Source organism: Hyalella azteca, unplaced genomic scaffold (assembly GCF_000764305.2).
Source record: "Hyalella azteca isolate HAZT.00-mixed unplaced genomic scaffold, Hazt_2.0.2 contig12981, whole genome shotgun sequence".
In the NCBI taxonomy this organism is placed as follows: Eukaryota; Metazoa; Arthropoda; class Malacostraca; order Amphipoda; family Hyalellidae; genus Hyalella; species Hyalella azteca.
Genome location: NW_025942920.1, coordinates 212678 through 236470, shown reverse-complemented (window position 1 = coordinate 236470; position 23793 = coordinate 212678).

The window sequence follows — 23793 nt, the reverse complement described above, 5'->3', positions numbered from 1 at the left end:
CATGGTTAATGATTCCATTTACTTGATCATTGTTGAAGAATATACTCTAAAACTATGATAACATTTACTATGAAAACCGAAAAAATGATTAATTCAAATTAATTCAAGCTAAAATATATCTCTTCAATCGAAGTTTTTAGCCTTAATTATGAAAAAGATCCACTCAATTTGTGCCCGGCTAAATTTCCATTGCGGTTCCATATTGTAAATTGTCCCTCAGGATTGTATTTCCCACGCAAATTAGTATAGAAAGATCGAGGGGTGGCTCACGTATTCTGCCCGCAGCGCTGCAACGGTCGCTAGAAATACCAAGTTTGTGCTCTAATGGAGGACGGATTTACCGGTAATCTGAGTAGCTTGAGGGAGCCAAAACTTTAATGAAGGATTGTCGAGCAATCAGGGCCGTGATTGTGCTCGTGCTTTACCATTTTGTGGTCCGACATGAAACACAATGCCTCACTAGCGTGAAAGGCTGCAGCTTTTATCCCATTTTGTTAGAATATTAGTGGCCATTGAGCGGCTGAGGTTAATGCTACAGTTTTAGGTTACAAATTGATTCGATGTTTTAAAACTATAAACTATATGGTTTTATTCAACGTTAGTAGAATTATGTTAACAAAATTGTATTGTAAGTGAAAAGGTCTCTAGGGATTTTTCCATCATTTTTTTATTTCAACTAAGAATTTATTTCTTTGGAAACTTACGTGTTACTCGCATCGTTAGTGTGACCGTGTCTGCGGCGAAAAATGTAATCATTTTCTGCAGTTTCTCGTCTATTAAGAAAATAATGAAAAACTTTTTCTGAAACTATTCCCACGTGTTCTTTTTGTTCTGCTCAATTAGTTTTTTTTATTGTGCCTTGTATCGGATGCAACACAAGAGCAGAGAAGAAATATAAAATTTTCTTCCGATTGCCGTATTTCAAATTATGCAGATTAAAATCGCTGATTAACATTGCGGTTTATCGAATATAACGTATTCTCTCTCAAATATCTTCTCGAATTTTTTTTCGAATGTCCAACTTTCCGATATCCGACAATGTTTACTCATAAAGCATGGAATTTTGAGACCCGTGAATACGTCAACCTGAAATCTGGAGCTTAAGTTCCTATGAAATTGACCACATGAGCTCTCCGAGTATGAGTTTCCATGAGTAAGACAACTTTAAAACTCGAGTATAAGTTTCCAAGAACATGACAATCTCTAGCATAAGTTGCTATGAATAAGAAAATTTCAAACTCGAGTATAAGTTCCCAAGAACATGACAATCTCTAGCATTAGTTGCTATGAATAAGACAATTTAAAACTCGAGTTTAAGTTCCCGAGAACATGACAATCTCAAGCATGAATTGCTATGAATGCAACTATTTGAAATCTCTAGCATAAGTTGCTATGAAATCGACAATTTGAAATCTCGAGTATAAGTTTCCAAGAACACGACAATCTCAAGCATAAATTGCTATGAATACAACTACTTGAAATCTGGAGCACAAGTTGCCGTCTTAAAGCTGGCAAAGAACGCAAATTCCTGGGTTGTTTCTTGCAGCTTAGCTCACAAATGTCGTTCCCGAGCGCTCATGCATGCATCAGGATGCTTGCCATCGCTGTGTGATCACTATAAACATAGGAAGTCTCGCTCGACAACTTCGACAAGTCTGGCGCGACAACTTCCTCTAAGTGGAAGTTTTCTTTTGATGGTCCACTGTAAGCCGGGCTTCTTGGCCATGCCACACCTGGGTGCCTTTTAGACCTGTTAGCCTCAGCGTTATTGCGGCACTTGTCTCTCAGTTTGTAAGTTTAAATATTGCATTTTTGTTATTCTTATCAATGTTTTTATTCAGTACAAACAGCGCAGTAAATGTATTCATTTCACAGTGGGTGTCGAAATAGCTTGATTCATCCGAGTTTTTAAAAGTTCTGAACATTGAGTTATATTCTTTCTTTTTGTTCAGCCTTTCAAATTTTTACCTCAGTGTCGCGAAAAACCAGTTAAGAAGTTTATGAACTGGTGGTCTGTCGTATCGTTTGTTTTAAAACACAATAGAATTACTTCACTTCTTCTATTATCATTTTAACCGCAAATATTATTCTGTACTTCAGTAGGCCATTATTACCTCAGCCTCGCCGTAAGGAAGACCTTGATAACCTCATTTAAAGCGGCGTTGCGGTTGCCTTTATTCAATTACGCCTCGCCTCTCTGACTTGGCGGCGAGTTTTGTGAAGCTGCAAGCGAAATTTGAGGCCTTAGGCAAACCCTCGGGTGAGGGGTCGCCAATATCGGAGGAGCCCTTGTGGTCCAAGAAGAGCCCTCGACGTGATAAAGAAAACCCCTGAAATTTGCTAAGTAAAGCGAATCTTGCAAAGCTGCTTTTAGAGCGCGCTTGGTGATAAAGATATTCAATGGAGATAAAATGGGCAGGTGTTTGTGTTCGGTTTTCTTCCTAAGTGCTTTATTGAATATGGGATTTACATTTCCTTAAACTATTGAAATGAAAATTTTATCATCAACTGTATAATGATGACGAATATTAACACAGAATTGAATTGAAACTGAAATAGGTTCCACAAAGCCGATGTCTCAGACAATATAAGATCAGGTTCTCAATCTTAATAGTAATGGGACCACGATCCTTGCCACAGCCTTTAATATTATACGATCTGTTCGCATGATCTTCACCACTGCATTCAATATAGACGATTTTGTCACTGCTCATTCAAAGCCCTCGAGTTCTATTTCTTATGATATGATCTGGCATTTACTTTTCGACTTGAAACATAAAGTTTCTCAACTACAATAAGGAATCCGAAGAAGCACTAATATTTTGTGAGATTTGAAATTTATCTCGAACTTCTGTGGGATTTTGATCAGTGAATGTTAAAAGAATCTCTTCAAAGCCACTGTAGTTGGAAAGGCCTTATCTGAACTAAAACTTGGGTTCGCTCAGCTGGAATAGCTTACTAGAAACTTAGTTCCGCAGGAGTTATTTATCTGATATGACTGACGAGTGTCGGTCTGCTGTTCTGCTGCTACTCTTGAAGAATATGGCATCCTACAGACATACTTCTGGGAATTCAAATGAATTCACCTCAATCGCGTAGAATTCTAAGGTGTCGCATTTGAGTATAAGAATTCGGTGGCGTCGCATTGCGGCATATAATTTAGGGACACGCATGACGGCATATAGAAACAGAGGCCACGCATTGCGGTATAGAGTTCGGTGGCGACGCATTGCGGTGTAGAATTTGTGGCTTACAGAAGTGCTTCTCAACAAGAATTCAATATGCATATGAATGCCTAATTCAAAGAGAGCCGCTACGTGTACTAATGGCGCCAAGCGTCTTGAGGCCGCTATATATATACGTGTACTGAGGCCGCTATATACGTGTACTGAGGCCGCTATATACGTGTACTGAGGTCGCTATATACGTGTACTGAGGCCGCAACGTTTACTTATTTCGCTGCGTGTACTGAGGCCGCTACGTGTACTGAGGCCGCTTTGTTTACTTATTCCGCTACACGTACTTGAGCGAGTTCTGATAGCACGGCTCCAGTTCTTGGCAGTAACTTGCTCGGTGCCGGAGAGCCATTACAGCAAGTTATGATAGTAGGCATTGTAGTTCAGTTACACATTTGTCTTTTACTTCACTGATTTTGGTGTCACCAGCGTAGAAGCTGGGGTATTCTCGTTTCACAAATTTTTTATTAATAACGATTTCCTTGCATTATCAATAATAATGCAATTATTTCCTTCCTTTCCTTTCCGATCATCAGCATCGGGATCGTCTCAACTCGAGAGAGATGACAAGTGATTGAATAATACGGTTTCGACTAAGCGAGTCAATAATACACACTTAGTACACTTGTTCTCTGCGTTAGCTCTCTGCTTGTTCTGTGGGCAAGGAACTGAAGGAAGTGTCACTATTGTTGGACTTCTCAGTGTCACCGAGCGCCACCACGGCCTTCAAACTTTTATCTTTGGTGCCGACTAACTGACTGCTGAGAATGCCTTGGCCGGCATTAATTTAGCTCGATAACCGAGGATGCCTCTTTGCTGCGACCGTTCCATGCATTCCTGATGGTCCTCTTGCTTTTGTGGTCATTAATTAACAAACGTGGTGCGTGACGTCATAGTGACGCTATCGCCGCGCTAGCGATTCTTTCCGCGAAAATGACGAGCCGCGTCGCGCTTGTTACGTTGAAAATACGGTGAGATTCGGTGGGAGAAATAAAGTGTTACGGTGTGAAAAAGAGAGAGATTTTTGGGCGCATATTGTTCTGAGCATATTATTGTACCCAGAGTGAAATTTTTAAGTAAAACGGTGTAGTTAGGGATACTTATTTTGAAACACGCTCATTTGTAAGAAAAAAAAGTCTTATGTTGTACTCGAAGGGGAATGTTTGAAAAATAAAGTGTAATTGTGTTTACTGATTTCGAATAGTTTTTGATTATGGAATAGTTTAATATCAATACATCGGTCAGTACGACACAAGCAATTGAACTTTATTCACAATTTGCAGATCTAGCTTTAAGCGTGCTTTTTTACGCGATTGCTAATTTCTCCCGTATTAAACAAAAATGGGTCTTAAAATTAAGTAAGGAGATTACAATCTAAACTCAATAGTTTGTACCAAGCGGACATCAATTGGCAAAGCTCAATAGAGGTTGTTGGAACATTTATTATTTATTTCATTTGTTAAATGATTATTACAATAGAAGCAAAGTTACTTATTCACAATTTTCCGAAATATACTACAAGATTCCCTTCTGTTTATTATTATTGTTAGCTCATAAATTACGTGGGATAATTAAGTATGATCAAGGATATTTATTGATATTGCTGGACTGCTGATTACAGGAGTGTTTCCGGTGATCAAGACAGTGACTAATGATAAATACGGTAAATATATTATTTAATTAAACCTCAAAATAGAATTGGTTCTCAATATATTAAAACAATGTCCGAAAAATGTACAATGCGTTTGATTGAATTTAAATATTCACTATTGTAACCCTATGTCCAATGCCGTTATATATAGTTCTCATTGCCAGGCCTTTAGAAACAAACAGTATTGAAGACGGTTAAAACATTCATATATATCAATCGTATTAACATTGCAATAATCAATTCAAGATTACTTGACAATACATAGGGTACAGCAGCAATCCTAACTACGCATAAACATCGCCCAGTGCACGAAGAGCGGCTGCGTATACGCGCACAAAAACTCGTCCTGGGAGCAAACCAGTCGCGTTCCAGACGGCGGCTACCCGCCAGTATCACTCAGAGAAATGAGTGACGATTTTGTCGAAATAGTGAAGCACTTTTTGCCCCAGCATGGGTCATCCTGACCCAGTTTGGCCCGGCAAAAGGGCGCATCAGTGCTACGTCTGCTCTGTGTTTGTGCTGTGGGTAGGAAGTGTGGCACTTTTTTTGGGACAGTACAACAATTTAATTTTTCTGAGTGTATCCTGTGGTCTGGAAGTGAAGGAGCAGCAGGCACTGCTGATGCCAGTGTACATCAGTTTGTGCTGCTGGTAGGTGCCCACGCTATATTCCTATGGGTAATAATCTCTATTATATCGATCATTATTACTACGATACTCCCCTTGAATGAGCTGAGGAACGAAGTGTTACGATGGATCTATGATATTATTTGTGTTAAGTGAACAATGGTATTAAATGAGCTCACGAAAATTTTATTGTAATTGAACGCTTGAAATTTCTAGTGTAAAGGCGTTCGTGCTCCCGCTAGTTGTTTAGGTTGTCCTTTCTGCTACGCATTAGGTTTTTCCTATTTTATTTTACGCCCATGTTTTTCTTCGTCGAGTTCCACCTTAAGCGTAATGGCTGATTTTTCGAGCTGCAAAATGTGTGTACTGGCATTTTTTGGTTCTTGGCAAGTGTAGCTCTTAAAGTTTAATATTCTACAATGCGGTGCTAACAATTTGTTGTGCATATTTTAAGCTCTTCTTTCATAATTACGCACTGCGCTCGTAATTGTGATGCATGAGAGCTGGACTGAAATACGGCTTGTGAGTTTTCAAACACTGAATAACCTGGAATAGTATTAAATATTACATTTGACACGCGTGTGTTAACGTGATGGGAGTTGCAGCGCTTTGCTGGGACCACAGAGAATGACTTTTATTGATGTTTTTATCTCATATTTTCAACATAATGATGCCGAAAGACCAACTTTGCTAACTATGTTACCAATTGTTTTCATTTATTACATTAATTGGTTGCAATAATCCGATCATCTTTATGGTCTTCCAGATCATAATGACAGATTTTGATATCATCGAAAGAAGAAAGGATATCTTGGGCACATCTCAGCCTAAAATTCTCACATAATAATTTATTAACTTATCTCGCTTGCACCACATCATTTCGAAAATTTGATCACAGTATCAACGATCCTTCACTTTTTATATGATTTATACTTTACCATCTTACATGAATGGTGTAAACTGCAGTAAGGTACCGTATCCAAAATATATATGATTCCTTCAAAGTCTCAATCTTCTAATTTCTGCCCATATTGTGGCTCATACTATGCGTCAGTTATTCCGACTGTAGATCATTTTCTCAGAGCTCTTTTGTTGAAGCTATTGTTCGTTTTGTTAGGATACTTCAATTGACGTTTTGGTACAAAAGTAAGGTTATTTTTAGCCATCAGTACCTACCGACCTTTGGATAAAGGACAGATCTCTCAATGCGTCGATCTTGTTTTAAAGAGTAACTGCTTCTGTCGTTGCTGGAGTTGTGACCTTTAGGCTTCATCCATGTTATTTCTGGCAAATTTTTGAGCCGGATGATGTGGAGGGGACTGGATTCCTAAGCCACATCTTATGTACTAACTTCCAATCTGTTCAGTAAAATGCTAGTATGGGATCCTCCTTCTATTCATCGAATCCTAGTAGTATTCGTCGAATCATACTATTGTTCATAGAATCTTACAGTATTCAGCGAATCCTACTAGTAATCATCGAATCCTAACAGTATTAATCGAATCCTATTAGTGTTCATCGCATCCTATACTAATACCAATCAGCTAACCCTGCTAATAAAAAACTGATCTTTCTAGTAATTATCGAATCCTGCAACTATTCATCGAATCCTACTAGTGTTCATGCATCCTACTATTATTCACCGAAGCGTGCGCAGAGAATTAGGCATAATCGGCAAAACGGCAGGAGGGTTGCAGTCCAAATGTCATTTCTACAATTTTTCATCCTTAATATTTTTAAAATGTAACACACTGGATGTTGCAGATGCCTGCAGATACAAATTTAGCAGGAGAAACAAGCGTGCAAGTGTTGTTATTAAGTTATACTTATGTAGAGTACTGGAAAATTTGCAACTAAACTCGTTATGCAACTTCAAAAACTCAGCTTTACATTAAATTAACAAGATTTTTGCGCAATTTTAGTGTCGTTGTACTATGCATATTTTAAACAATTTTGTTATTTAATGGCAAGTGTGCAGAATGGAAGCAAATTCTCACCACGGAATTGTATTGTGTACTCTGGCTAGACAATGTTTTAAGGGGTAACTTATTTTCTGCAAACACTGACTGCAAATGAAGAGATTAAAGGAACTAGTACCTAGAAACAATTCTTACAAAGCTTAACTTGTCAATTGTATTGCAAAAAAAAACGATTTTTACAAAGCTTAACTTGTCAATTGGATTTGGAAAAATTCCTCGGAAACGATACCTTTATTGTTCCTTGCACCTGGCGAGCAATTGCTCGCATTAACACGTCAATTATACCTAAGAATTGAAACAAGGTGCTACTAAGAGCAGCGAGCAGTCGACTTTAATTCGATTGTCTTGCACTCTTGGGAGAAAATCGTCTTACTAAAGGTGGCCTCTTGAATGGCTGAAACTGTTCCTGTATTCCAAGACGCAATAAGCAGGTTTCCCTTCATGGTTTCTGGCACTGTGACCTTCATTTTACGTTCTTCAGTTGTCGCTTGTTGGCTTAGATTACGTGTTTGCTGGAATAATCATTCATCATTGTCAATAAAGTTGTGTACATTTATTAATACTTAATAGGTGCTTGGAGTTATATTTGGTGATGCAGTTGGGTTAATTGATAGTAAATAATTAGTCCGATTCCCTTATGTCATCTCGTGCGTTTGTTTTCTGCCTTATAAGTTGGAAATTAAACTTGTTGTAAAGAAGCTTATTGAAAGTATTGATGACTTAGAAATATTATGCTGGTGTAACAATACTCATAATAATGCCCTTAGTCTTAAGTGAAAGTACTGATGACTTAAAAATATTATGCTGCTGTAATAGTACTCATAATAATGCCCTTAGTCTTAAGTTTTTTCTTTCGAAGCTAGCAAGGCAATAATATGAAGCTATAATGTTTCTTAGTGCCTGATATTCGTCATGAATTACATATGTAAAATATTCATAACCTTCACTTTCCATCAACCTTGATTAACAAACAATAGATAAGAATACATCGATACATCTCGCTACTTAAAATTTACGGTCGTACTCAGGATACAAAAGTTTCCGCTTAAAAAAGTTTACTTCGTAATCAAGATACCCAAGTTTCCCTTTTAAAGTCCTGTTGGTGGAGGACGGGTTTTCATTCTGGCATCTTATTTACTGCTGATGCCGCGGTCTTACTACGCCTCGGCTATCTGGTGAGTAGAGTGGGAGTCTGGTGAGTAGAGTGGGAGTCTGGTGAGTAGAGTGGGATCCTCCACCGCACATATTTTATTTTATTTATTTATCATTTTACTTGTAATTCAACATGAATAAATATATCATAGCGCCCAATGAATATTGATTGCCAGAATTAGAAAAATATTTTCTTATGAATGAATAAATTGCAATGATGTGATTGTGGAATATAACTTGATAATTTATTAACTTAACTTAATAATGATAATATATAATAACTTAATAATTATGATAATTTGGAACAGAATATTGCAATTTTTCTATTTTTTGTAAATATGAAATAAGGTGCCTTGAAACTTTTGAAATGTGTTTCACGAAAACTTACTCACTCATTTCTGGCTCGTCGTCTTGACTATCGCTCATGTATTCAGGCTCACATACTTCACTGCTCAGAGTTTGCTCGCAACGATGGCAGTTCGTTCATTAATATTGAGGCTTCGTTGTCGGCTCCTGAAATCCATAATTTATATTTTGCCTTTAGAAACATGATGAGTTCTTGAAAAATCCATAATTTATATTTTGCCTTTAGAAACATGATGAGTTCTTGAGCTGCTAGCTCATATATAGCAGCTGTGCATTTGCGAGNTTTTATCTGCATTACTTTCATCGCTGCTATGCAAGCTCTCATACTTCCTGTCCAGACGCTCACTTTTACTTTCGTCTGCCTCGTCTGGGCGACTGCATGACTGCTACAGTCTGCAGTCAAGTAACCCGTCTCGTTAAAGTAGCATATAAATGCACATATTATATAGAAGTTCGAATGAAGACCAGAGAATAGGGTTTATTTGCAACTTTTTTTTATTGTTTTTCAATAATTCTGACGACATTTTCAAAATTTACAAGAATATTTTTTAAAAGCAAATTCTCTGCTCGCCAATAGAACTTGAATGAAAAACAAATTCTGCCATGCTATACTAGTCTGTATGTATTAATAAACTATTGAATTTTCTCCCACCTAATGCATATTTTTAAATGTTCTTTCTAGTTGAAACAACGACTCAATTGGCAGTTTTAGTTCTTATTTTCAACACTTACTTTGTTTCCGTATTTTTTTCGGGAACAAGCAAGAACGGCTCGCAACTTTTTGGCGTGTTCCAACTGCTTCTTGCTTGCCGCTAGAATTTCCTCCGTATATACTATGCACTGACAAAAATGAATGGGTCATAATGCCCGTGACACACTTTCTTATCCACAGCACGTGCAGAGAGCAGATGAAAACGCCCTAGATACCCTACCGGACCAAACTGGGTCGGAATGACCCACATTAGCATGCATCGCTATGTGGACAAAGTCCCACTTTATTCAGAGTGTAGCGTCTCCTGAGCTGGAACAGTTTGCAGAAAAGCTTAAGATGGACTCAGGTGCAGGCAGGCAATTCTTACATACTTTGTAGTTCTTTTCTTTGGGTGATATCGCCGTGAAGTTTGCCATGCGCGCAAGTTTTTCAATAACTGCGCCTCAAGTTTTGAGTTGGATCGGCTGGCTTCAGCTCTAGGCTTGTTTAAACGGCTCCACGAAAACTCTCGTATAGTCATCGCTTTAGTGGACTTTCCTTTAGCTTGTTTCCGGTTTCTTAAGCAAAGAATCTTGATCTGCATTGTTAAAGGAACTTATATTTATTCAAGCGCGAGGCTTAATACTAAAGCCACAAATGCAGCTCGCGCAGTTCATGTTTCAATACCCGAAATTTACACATAATTTTTGATCCTGTGTTCAGCATTTTATTTTTATGTTTGTCTTCCCCGACTGTTACGATAATTCTTTACTCTAAAGACTGTTAACTATCTTTGTTTACAACCCTCTGAATTCCAGCCATTAGATTTGTACCACTTTCTGGAGAAATAATTTGCTAAAACTCCCCTGAAATCGAACGCATTTTTCAGTTAATGTTACATCTACTGATTCACTGTTGCGAGAGCATTACGCAAACAAACATCCGAACCAATCTGGCAACCGATCACATGTTTTGTGCAGTGTGTCTTCGCTCTGCTGGATCTTCGATCAATTTTATTCAGATTCTTCAGTCCGGATCAAACTTTCTTCTCACAAATCTCTAGAGAGATTTTTTTTAGTCGAGTCCGAAGTGCATCAGCTTTCCATATGAGAGATTTGTGGCCCGATCAAAGCAGGAGTACCTCGAATTTGAGGGAAGCAATTCCTATCTTTGACCGCTGAGTTCAAAGACTATTGAGGGTCCCTACAGAGCAACCGCTTCAGGTACGACAAGCGCTATTTCTTTTTAAAGGAAATACATTGCAGCATTCAAGAGGATGAAGATATTAATGTTTTGTTGTATATTCGACATCTTTACGGATATTTAATTGAAGAATAGTACATATGTTTTAGCATGCCTAGCGTCTTCATCACAAATCATTTTCAGTGAAAATTCAGGATGGTTTATAGCGGGCATTATGAATAGAATTGGGATATCATTACTTCGTTAGTGGTTATGTCTAATGCCACATTAGCTAAAGTTCACTTAATACTTGCCAGGGAAGTGTTCATAAAAATTTATGGAATGATCACTAAACAACCTAGTCATTAAATTTTACTCGTGTTTACGGACGAAATGAACTGAACACAAGACTGCACACAAAGAAGCTTTGTACAGAGGCGTGCGCCAGCCGTGGCGCGGATCAATCATGAAATTGATCATAACGTGGTGATGTCAGGCGCTGTCTCGGTGCGCCTTCATATTAACCTGCATCAATGAATGTAATGTAGTCGAGCTGAAAAGTTAAGTCTGATGTTGAATGCTGCTGGATAACATGAGAAAGTCGTGCTGAATAAGTTAGAACAATGTGGGTGTGTCGTTGGATAACCTGAGACAATCTTGCTGAATTAGTTGACTCAGATGTTGATACGCTGCTGCACGGTTCAAATTTTGTTGATTTCATATTGCTCTAAAAAGCAAAGAAGTTGCGATTGTTTGTTGATTTCATATTGCTCTAAAAGGTAAAGTAGGTGCGGTTGTTTGTTGATTTCATATTGCTCTAAAAAGTAAAGTAGGTGTGGTTTGAAAATATTTACGAAAAAGTCGCCTTTGCCTCTCGTGAAAAATTTATCAGCGTTGTTTTATAGCGAGATGACCTCCTCAAACGCCAGAAATATATCTTCACGGCTTCAGTAAGATGCACCATCTTTAATTTTTAATTATTATTTTAATATCATGTCGTTTTATTTTAAATTCATTTTGGCTACCTGGGCAACCGCGTTGACTTGTTGCAAGTCTCGCGCAATGCTGTCTCAGACGAAGGATACTCAAAGGACCCCTGAATGTTGTTCTTTTGCATGCGCGCACTTGATTAAAATTTATAATTGGTTTAGATCGTTTTCTGGTCATGTTTCCGAATAAACGCTACTTGTGAAATTTAAATTGCGGCTAAATGCCAATGATGGCTATCTGAAATTTTAATAAGTAATTCATTTCATTTTAGGTAATGTTATTTGTTGAGTAATTTTTCAAGTGTCCAAATGCCCTGATAAAGATACGCTTCTTTTAGTCGCCTAATTTTGAATTAAGTTAGCCTTAAGTGCTAAGCAAATCCAACGAGACTCGTTATAACGAGAAAATTGTAGTAGAGATTTCAAGGGTTATTTAGAGGTAATTCACAATCGAAGGCTATCATTTGCGTTTCAATAACTTGGTTGTTTAGTGTCAATATCCACTATTGCTACAAAGCTATGCCCTGGAGCTCCTCTGTATTGCCTATGAAATATTTTTTTCTAGAGCATGTCACAGGAAGAGTTATGCAAACCTGAACTTTATATTGAGGCCTGAGGCTGCAGTCTACACAACAGATCTCATATGAATGACTTATTATTTGTCTAGAGTCAAAGACCGGAGTTGGAATTAGTTTTTTGCAACAAAAACGTCGGAATGAGGACAAATGAATCATTTTGAATGATTAATATCGTAAATGTATTCAATTGAAGTCGATTTATAAGGAGTATTTATTATTAATTATGCCATTTTGTTCCTGTGGTCACATGCACGCAAAATAAAAATTTTTCTAATTAACATGAATTATATTTCTTTCCTCTCCGTCCAGGAATGCTATTTATTTTATAGTTATCTACGTTATTCAGGTTACATTTATGCAGATGTGATCCAAACGATGTATCTGCAGGAAATACATGCATTTTATCAGTAATGCCGTAATAAAAACTTTTGGCTGCCAAGCGTCTCATAAATTCCGTTCGTCGTGCCAAGTTTTATTGAGAGAAGCTGTTTTTCCTCAACTTCTCGGAATAGTTTCTTCCGGTATCCGTCTGCTGGAAAGTCGAGATGCGAGCTTGCGAAAAACCTGCTTTGTTTTTCCCGAAAATTTAAAACCTAAGGAAACGTAAAGTAGTTTCGCCATATTTTCATCGAAAAATTTTCTCTGAGACCAGCTATAATAATTGAGCCTCACATGCAAATTTGGTCGTTAAATTTATTCTGCCTTTCTTTTGAAGTGTTGAACTGATAAGGGAGCTGGTATCTGACACAGATGATGGAGGTATCTGACACGTTCTCAATGGAAATATGAGTGAGTTTGTTTTGCATTTAATTTGCGTGAATTCTTTTCATTTAATGTTCGTGAATAAACATATGATAGAAATACCTGCTTTTTCTTCAGGCTAATTACTTTGAAAATAACGTTCGATTCACGTTAATTCAGCGTTTGAGCGTTTACTCAACTTTGATTTAGATGTCTGGTGGTGACTGTTTCTGTACGTTGTTTGGATTAAGATTGTACAAGCCTCAGGGTGCATGTATAAGTGTGAGCATGTATATGTATGAGCTTGTATAAGTACATAAATGTATAAGTGTGAGCTTTTCTGGTGTGAAAATTTGTAAAATGTTTCTTGCTGCACTGGGACCATAATTTCAAAACTGGCTTTGGTTCACGTAGCGGCCTAAGTACAGGTAGCGCTCTATACATACATTGTTAAAAAAATTCCCGTTACGAAAAGAAACACCGTGTCACCGTTTTTATTCTAATTTTATACTAGAAATCCGTAAAACATCTGATAAAAACGGCGAAACTGTTTATTTTCACGGGGCGACCGGCCACTAGAATGCCAGTGGGACCGTTTTTTTCACCGTTTTTTCTAACAGTGTACACGTAGCAGTCAATTTATCGTCTGTGTTTGTCGGGTTTAGCTTGAATAGTTATTGGCAGAAGGAATAACTCACAGGTAACTAGTTTTGATAGTAAAGCCCCCGGCAATGAAATAAATCTCCAGGCAGAGGCGTTAGTTGTGGGCTGTTTTTAGCGCATTTTCTTATTTATGGAAAAAATGCACTATTGTGCTCGCCATGTCCGTCTGTCCGTCCGTGACTTCAAGTTTTCGTCGACGAGAAAATGCGCTCTCTCACTCACTGCATTAAGTACCGAGTTATATTTTTTTTAGGATAGCAATGCTTGAAAGAAAAGGGGTTTACCGTAAACCTGTTTTCTATGAACGTTTGCAAGTTGATAGAAGCCGTACTGTATATAATGGTACAGGATATTTTACTTAAAACAAAAGAGACGAAATGATTTATCAATTATACTTCATGTTACCTGGATATTTTACATCATTCTATCCGAAGACTCATGCTTCAAGGAAATTGTTTTGAACCAAGCTCATAATTTTTTTACTTATTTTTATTAGTTTTTAATTAAATTGTAATCGATTTTGCGATGCAATTACGGAATTAATTTCTTTTTGGTTCTAAAATATTTTTTAATTGTTGTTTTACTTATTTCATTTTGCTAAACCTAAGGTTTTGTGATTTGGATGCATCTAATAATTTTTTTGCAGCAAAGATTTTTTGCGCAAATTAAATTTCTTTTGATTGATCTAGCGTGGAGCATCTAAGTTTGATACATCGGCCAGTAATTGGTTCGGGACGACTGTGAAAAAAATTGCGCTGTTCAGTTGTCAATTTCCTCTGGCTCTGAAGGGACAAAAATGCGGTCGGTCTAACGAGCGCAATTTGAATTGTTTCTAAATTGCTTGCCCGTTCTGATCATCGGAGTTTTAGGAGTGGGGTTCAGGGCCCCCCATTCGTGTGAGGGGGGTTATTTGAATGACATTTTTACGGACGATGTGAACTGTATTAATAGATGGACACGTTCTTCTCTTCGCGTCATTAAAATGCACGTTGAAAAGCATTCAAATCTGGCTAAGGTGGTCGCCGTAATTATTTTCTCTCATTTAAAGCTTTTCTTTTCTCTAAGTAATCGTCTGATACTAAGTTTTAGCTCATCTCACTTTCCTTTTACTCATCTTACTAAACAATTATCCATATCAAAAGCAGTTTTTGAACTGATGATTGAGCTGTGGTCTCCGAAACGTTTTCTATGAAGATATGGTGAATTTACTTGGTGTTTTCTTTGATCTTGAATGCTTGGTGAAGTTGCGATTTAAGCAAACTAATTATAGAATTACTTGTATACCTGTGAACGTTTTTATAGTATACGGGCCTTGTTCCACGGGACTCCGGTTCGTCGTGGTTTCTCTTTCGCAATTGAAAGGATAGGTTAATTCGTGAGTATGAATTCGTATTTAGGTCAATCTGGAGGTCAATCATTTTCTATGAGATGAGTAGATCTAAAAGTCCAGTCTTAAGTCTCTTCTAAAGTTTGAATTAAAGAAATAAGTTTCATTTTACCATTAAATTTAGTTACAAAAGATCTTCACTTAGGGAAATGAGTACGACTCAATACAAATAACGATGTATTTTTTATGTGTACCGTAGTGTGTCAGGACAAACAATCGTATCAGTGCTGTGTCCGCTCTCTGCCCATATGGGGTAATAAAGTCTCACTATTTAGCAAAATTCCCCAATAATATTTCTGAGTATGTTTTTGACTGGAAAACACGAAGCATCGAACGCGTGGTCCTCTTAGATCCTCTAATGGAGCCATCATACGCTGAAGCTGTCGGGAGACCCACGAAGCTTTTTGATCTGCCGAAAGTAGCAGCCAGTCTCATGATGATGAGGAGGTTTGCTTGTAGCTTCCTCGGGGATTATTGCATCTCAGCCTCTGTCGTCCATATAAGACAAGTTCAAAGACTTCCATAAGACGGCGCGCTCAGAGAAATTAATGGGTATTTTTGTCCAAATGTGACACATTTCTCACCCACATGCATTACTAGCAGCGAACGGACGTATCACTGATACGCCCTATTTCTGGGACTAACTGGGTCAGGTTGACCCAGACGGAGGCAAAAAGTGCATCGCTATTTGGACAGAAAGTCACTCGTTTCTTTTGTGGGCTTGTGGCAACACCAGTGGTAGCTGGAGCAGTTGCCATCCCTATATCTTATTTGACTGGAGCGCGATAACATTAAACTGTTAAAAGTTCATTCGACATTTATTCTGAAAGGCTTCAATGTTTACATTTTAAAGGCTTGAATTTTTGGTTGAAGGATCTCTACTTCTACGTTTAAATGGTTCCAACTTTCACGTTCATAAGGTTTCAACTTTTACTTTGAAAGATTTTAACTGTGACAATTAATAGATTTAAACTTCTGCGTTCAAAAGGTTTAAACGTTGACACTTAAATTTTTAACTTATACTTCAAAAGGTTTCAACTTTTGCTTGTAAAAGGTTTCAACTTTTGCGTGTAAAAGTTTTCAACCTTAACGTTTAGAATATTACAAATTTTACGTATTCCCTCACACTGATAAGTAGTGCGGAATTATATACGGTGCAGCCTTTTTCGTCTTCTTTATCGTCCCTAAAAAAAGCATGCAGCCTTTTTCGACTTATTTCATAATTAATTTTATCACTGATCGGCAAAGCTAGTTGACGAACCCCGGCGCGGGTTCCTTTTCCTGTGTTTCCTTTTTCTATAAATTTATTCTATTTTTCGTTGTTCACTATCATATCGCTTTTACATTCGATGCGTTTTTGTGCACGTTGCAAATCGTTTGAAGGGAAATCTGAATAAATTTGAAAAGAATAACCCTCCCCTTTGCGAATGGCTGCTCAACACTACAGGGCATGACTGTTTTAGCGCATTCTCTCATTTATGAAAAAAATTCACTATTGTGCTCGCCATGTCCGTCTGTCCGTCCGTCTGTCTGTCCGTCCGTGACTTCACGTTTTCGTCGACGAGAAAATGCGCTCTCTGTCACTCACTGCAGTGAGTACCGAGTTGTATTTTTTTACACTACTCACTGTAAATTCAAGTTCCTCAGCAAGATAACGAATTTTTTACGATGCATTATTTAACATTTGGCTCGGGATTACCCTATTAAATTATTCATACTTCACTTTATTCATACTATTCTTGGTGTTTCAGACGTATAGCCCAAGGCCACTCTGGAACTTCGAATTCACGACCACGATGGAGTGCCTGAAGCGAGTTCGTCAAGAGCTCCCAATTTCGTCAGAATTACACTTATTTCTTCGTATTTTTGTCGCCAAGGACATGAATGCTTGCGGTTTGTCTGTGTCTGACAAGACGACGAGGTCGAAGGGATTTTCAAGTGGCAGAAGTTAAGGAAATAAGTTAAGTGCTGTAGTGACCGGAAGGAATTTTAATGGTTCTCTTGCAACGCTCTTCAGTTCAGTGATAAACAACGCTGCTCGTTTGTTAGCGAGCGTCTGACGTGCAATCATGGCCTCTTGTTTGTTTGTCGTGTACGCAGCAAAAGCCTTCACTGTTTACTCTTCATCAAACGCAGTAATTCTGGCCACACCGGTAGAGTTTGCTTGCCTTACGTGCCGTTTTTTGCGCGGTTCTTGGCACCTGCAGAACTTTTATGCGCGCGCATCCGCCTAGCCGGCAAGTGCTACGTGATTTATACGCACAAATTAGCAGTTCTGCAGACAATGCACTAGCTGCGCAACGTGTGCTCTAAAAAATAAAATGCATTATTAAATAGTATCATAAATAACATGTATGCGTAGTTGCAATTGTTGTAAGATATTTTCCAACAGAATAGAGTTTATATTAAGATTACTGAGAGAATATAGCTAATGCTTCACGGTTCACGAGTGAAATTTTTTCGAGCTGTACGATTTTTTACTTCCGGCAGCCTTCTTGTGCCATAAATTACGCATGATTTATTTTTTTTATTACGAACAAAATAAATCCATTTATTGAGAGGAAATAATTCTTTGTACGGTGACTGAACCATCATAGAGAATTTTTCCTAGGGTGTATGAAAAGAAGGGTCCATTATGAGTTGCCAACCAGGCTATTTATCTTAGGTTCAAGTGTCACAACAGACGCCGCGCGGGTGACAACTCAACGCTGCCAATTGATGTGCGCTTCCTCATCGTTCCGAGTAATTCTTGTCGATTTTAGCACATACTTGTTGAATTTTGTGCATTCCCGTCATTTGAGAGGAATTATGGAGATTATGATTATTATTAATTATTATTAATAATTAATAATTATTAATTGAAGAAATAGGCCATGGGCCTATTTCGTCAATGCCGGCACTTCTATTCTATTCTATTCTATTCTATTCTTTCTATTCTATTCTATTCTATTCTATTCTATTCTATTCTATTCTATTCTATTCTATTCTATTCTATTCTATTATTATGCTTCTTCTTTATTCTGAAGTCACCTAATGAGGCACTAATGAACTAAAAATAAGTATGTGATAGCTATGCTTGAAGTTAATCTACCTGCATAGTCAGCGCTTCACGAGCTACGAGTGAAGAGTTGATAATAGTTTTTTTAAATAATACCGTACTCTTTCAATGATTACTTTGTTTTATTTATTCTGATGCTTGATAATTATCAACCGCCAAGTGTGGGCGACTCCGAAAATTATTCGAACAATCGTATTAAAGCTGTGCAAGGTCTTGTCACACACTGACATGCTTGGTTTTCAGGTCGATTGTTAACATTTCTTCAATTTAGATTAAATAATAGTTTTATTTTGCGCCATCATCATATTTGTACAAGCTTTAAAATTGATAGATGCATTAAAGGCGTCATTTTCTAATGACGCCTTATCTAATAATAATCATTAAAGACGTCATTATTAGTTTCTTATTACCTTTCAAGATCGTTATTTTTCCATTATTTTATTACAATCGGTCATGATCGTTATTTCCCATTCCTATTTTATTTTATTATTTTATAATTTATTGTGGGTTTCTGGTTGAGCAGCGGCGTGCATCCCACGCTTGTGTTTCAGCTCCCGCAGCCCAGCTAACTTTTAAATTCAATCCTGACGAGCGCCGCTCTCTTCCTAAACTAATTGATAAAACTTTCCAGCAAATCTGCCTCGGAATTAAAAGATTCCGCCGCGGGTTCTTGCTGTTGTTTTAAATCGTCGGGGTTTTGTTTGGTTTGTGTTGTCCAAGTTCGACCCATCATTGTTATCTCAGAAGAAATTGAGATGCCGTGCTAGATGGCAAACAAATTGATGATACGGACTGGTTTTAGTAGCATGTTATTGCCTTGTCCATTGATACTAGTCGAGTCTTATTTTGAGGTTCGAGCACTTTAATTGTGATCTATTTCAAGCGCATACGGGGGTTAAACAAGATAAAAGAAACACATGAGAAAATATATTTTAGTATTGTGTAGGTCCACCTTTTGCGGCAATTACAGCTTCAGTTCTCCGAGGTATTGATTGAGACAAATTGTTTCCAAAGGAATTAAAACCCATTATTCAGTTGAAACTTCCTCTAGCTCTTTTAACGTAACGACGATCGCGGCGGGAGTAGTCTTCTGTTTTGCATCTCTAAAATCGATCATAAATGCTCGATGATATTCAGGTCTGACGTGCTAGATGGCAAACAAATTGATGATACGGACCGGTTTTAGTAGTTTATTGTCTTGTCCATTGACAGTAGTCGAGTTTAATTTTAAGATTCGTGCACTTTAATCGTGATCGATTTCTATCATATACAGGGGTTAGACAAAAAAAAAATATATATATATATTTTAGTATGGTGTAGGTCCACCTTTTGCGGCAATTACAGCTTAAATTCTCCGAGGTATTGATTGAGACAAATTGTTTCCAAAGGAATTAAAACCCATTCTTCAGTTGAAACTCCCTCCAGCTCTTTTAACGACGATCGCGGCGGGAGTAGTCTTCTGTTTTGCATCTCTAAAATCGATCATAAATGCTCGATGATATTCAGGTCTGTTGATTGTGGTGGATGAATGTGATGCTCAACTTCATTAGAATGTTTCTCGTGTCATATATCAACGATTCCAGCTGTATGGATCGGGGCATTATCATCTTGAAAGATGGCGTTTTCCTCCGGAAACAGAGCTTGAACAATTGGATGAAGTTGGTCCTCCAAAATTCCTAAATAGTCACGGCTGTTGATTCTTCCATGAAGAGAAATCATTGGTCCGCCGCATTTCCAAGAAATAGCACCCCAGATCAATTACAGATCCATCGCTATGTTTTACGGTTGGGATGAGGTAGTCGGGAATAAATAAATTACTTTTGGCTGTCTCCAAACGTAAACTCGGCCAGAGGTTAGAACTGGGGTAAACGATGATTCGTCTAAGAAAATCACATTTTTCCGCTTCTCGAGCGCTATATAGGGACCACTTCTGGAGTTTTTTACCCCACTCTAAACTCTTTCAAGTATTTATATTTGAAACCAGAGGTTTTCTATTTGTAGCTCTTCCATAGAATCCAGATCTGTTAAGCTCTTGGCGGACAATCTTTATGGAAACTGGGATCTGCATGTGTCCATTGAGGTCTGCAGTAATTTTACACAGCCGTAGTCTTCCGATTGTCTCTCAAAATATGATTGAGGCACAACGCTCTCTCTCAGACAACTTCGACTTTCCGCCAGACCTGTGCTTTGCTGAGGAAATTTTTCCTTCTCTTTCAAAGCAGTCATTACTTTTGAGACAGCACCTCTAGAAACGTCTAGCATTCGGGAAGTTTCTGTCCCGAATACAGGCCATATACAGGCACCAATAATTTGACTTCTTTGAAAGTCTGAGATGTTTGCCAATTATAGGTTATAGGTTATATTATAGACACAAAAAGGTACTAAAAATATCTGTGCAAGGATATAATATCCATTAGCACCAACAATAATACAAAAAAATCTGTCACGCGGTTTCATTATTTATAACTTGTTCAAAAATTACGACATCAAAACGTCTGGCGTTTCCTTTTTTAGCGCATTTTCTCATTTATAAAAAAATGCACTATTGTGCTCGCCATGTCCTTCTGTCCGTATGTCTGTCCGTCTGTCTGTCTGTCCGTCTGTCTGTCCGTCTGTCTGTCTGTCCGTCTGTCTGTCCGTCCGTGACTTCACGTTCTCGTCGACGAGAAAACTTCACGTTTTCGTCTCTGTCACTCGCTGCAGTGAGTACTGAATTATATATTTTTGTCCTACCCTTGTATGTGTCAAAGTTTATGTATTTGTTTGTGTTTTCATATAAAGACCCAAGAATATACGGGCTCAGAAACGTTCAGGCGCTTATCCACCGTATTGGGACTATGGAATGACGAGATGTAGAAAGTTGGTGTATCGAACTTTGAATTTGAATCTAACTTTGGGAAGTTCACATTTCTGTAAACTTCAGTGATAAATACAGACATAAAAAAAATACAGACATACAGAAAATTCAGTGATAAAGTGTTCGTGATAAATTTCTGCTGGAATTAAACTTTCTTAAACCGAAACATATTGGTTTTAAAAATTTGAACTGTATATTGGATGCTACATTTGGAATGGCGTAATTTGGAATAACAGAATTCTTGAAAATGCACGGATTAAGTTTCCCGGGCAACGCCATGTTGCCCTTCCAGTTTTATATATTTTTTAAAAAATATGCTTGGATAACTTAGAAGAATTCAATAACATCCGGCCAATTTGTTGGCCAAAACTAGTTTTTGCGGAAATATAATAGTAACTTAACTAAGTTCAGTGTTTGTAATACAGCGACCTCGTGAGTTTCAGTCAAGCTGAGCGCTCCTGCAAGTCGTGTCTGCTTGTCCGATACGCAGCCTGCATAATGAAGTGAATAGCCTCGCCTCGAGACGCAGTCGCTTAGAGCTCGAGACGCAGTCGCTTAGAGCTCGAGACGCAGTTATTTAGAGCTCGAGACGCAGTCGCTTAGAGCTCGAGACGCAGTCGCTTAGAGCTCGAGACGCAGTCGCTAAGAGCTCGAGACGCAGGCGCTTAGAGCTCGAGACGCTCTACGTCAGCCCTCCCTATGGTAAGGCAGTCGTGCGACTGAATTGATTATACCTTAGAAGACATTAGGAAGTGTCACTTGCTACAAAGACACCAACGAGTCTCAGCCATAAGTCTGAGTCGTTAGTCTCAGACAACAGTTTCAGTCGTTAGTCTCAGTATCGAAAAGCCCCTGTGAGCGTTAGCTACGACTGGCTTTGAGCCAAAGACTGCGCAATCCTTGACTACATCCGTTTTACTCAAGACTTGATTGTTTTCCTTTTACTGAAGGCACAGTCAAAGTAGTAGACAGCCTTCGTTGTTACTGCAGATAAATTTACAGTTCTAGACAACCTTCGTTTGACTGCAGGCAAAGTTACAGTAATCTTTTTTTTGTGTCCCCATCTTTAATTAATTGTGAAATTATGGAAAAATTTTGTCAACGGGGACAATAAACAAAGAGCCTTAAAGCCGCGATAAACTAGAACCTTTTTAATCTGAAAAAGGGTTCATTCGAATTATGAAAATTAACAGGTAATGTTTAAAGCGTGCCGCGCCTCCAATAAACAATGAAATATGATATTTGGTTCGATAAAATAGGAATGTAATGCAGTAAGATTACATCCAATGCGATGTGAGGTAATACAGTAAGATTAGGATGCCTATATATATTACTGATTATACGGCCTTCGTATACCTTCCCGAATATTTATAGCATTGAAGCTTGGGACACACCTCATAAATCTCTTTCAATTAAAATATCCTGATTTTTAGAGTTTAAATCAACTTGGGTTTGTAATTTCTTTAATCTCAATTAAAAACACCTACCTTTTTAATCGCTATCAATTCATCTATCCGATTTCTTTCTCAATATCAATAATTAGAAATCTTATTATTATTTATTTATAAATCATATGAAGGAAATATTCTTTGCTACACAGCGCGGACGTGTCGCTTTCTTTCATTGCCAGCGTCGGGTGCTGTCGAACGCGTCATTAAAATATCGGAAAAATGTGGCGCTGTTTCATTTTTACGACCGTGCAGTGAAATGAAGTGATTGTAATGCAAAATTTTAGTTACGTCTAGTTAAATTTTAAGATTTATTAAGAATCGAAGGACTTTTTAAGGCTAGATAAATATTATTTTCCTGTGAAGAATTTTTCCGAATGCGATTAGATTTTACATTTTTATTTTATTTTTGCATTATCTCTGATTGTCAATAAATTCAGTTGATTTGTAATTATTCACAAAATTTTTGGAGCAGCTACGTATTGCTGGAGCATTTCTAAACTACAGTAATGTTTTATAAGCCATCGCATTGCTGAGATCCACGGAGCTTTACAAGTTTCAAAGCTTTGATTCCGTCTTTGTTGTCGCGTCTTGATATTCTGTTCAAAAATGTTGATCATTATCCAGAAGGATTGTCTGAACCGCATTTTCCTACTGTTTGTGATTGTAATGTATGAAGTTACGCGCGTGAAAGGCGGGAAGAACACGGCAGCACGGAACAGGCTTTATTGGAACCAACATAATGAACATAAAACAAGAACGAAGGCTTACGGAGCACGACTTCTAAAACGTGCTTCTTCGTAGCGGCTAATTATTAAGAATACAGGAAACTTTATATGCTACAGTGATCAGGTATAAACTGCTATGATATTTTCGTTTTAGAGTTTTCCAGATATCCTGGACCTAATCAGTCTCTGTTCCTCAAAATGTGTAAGTTCCTCAGATACATTACTATACTTATCAAACTTGAGTTTAATACAAGAATATTTTGTACGCAATTCAAGATGAAAATTTGGCCCCTCCGTTGCTGCAGCTCATGTACGCTGCTCATTTCTACAGTCCGTGGCTGCTGGCTGATTAGGAAACATCTTTTAAACACGAAATTTAATTCACATTCCTATATTGTCCTCGTGTTTGTTAACTGAACAATTTTGATAGTTATTATTTTTGGAAAATAATTTTTATTTTC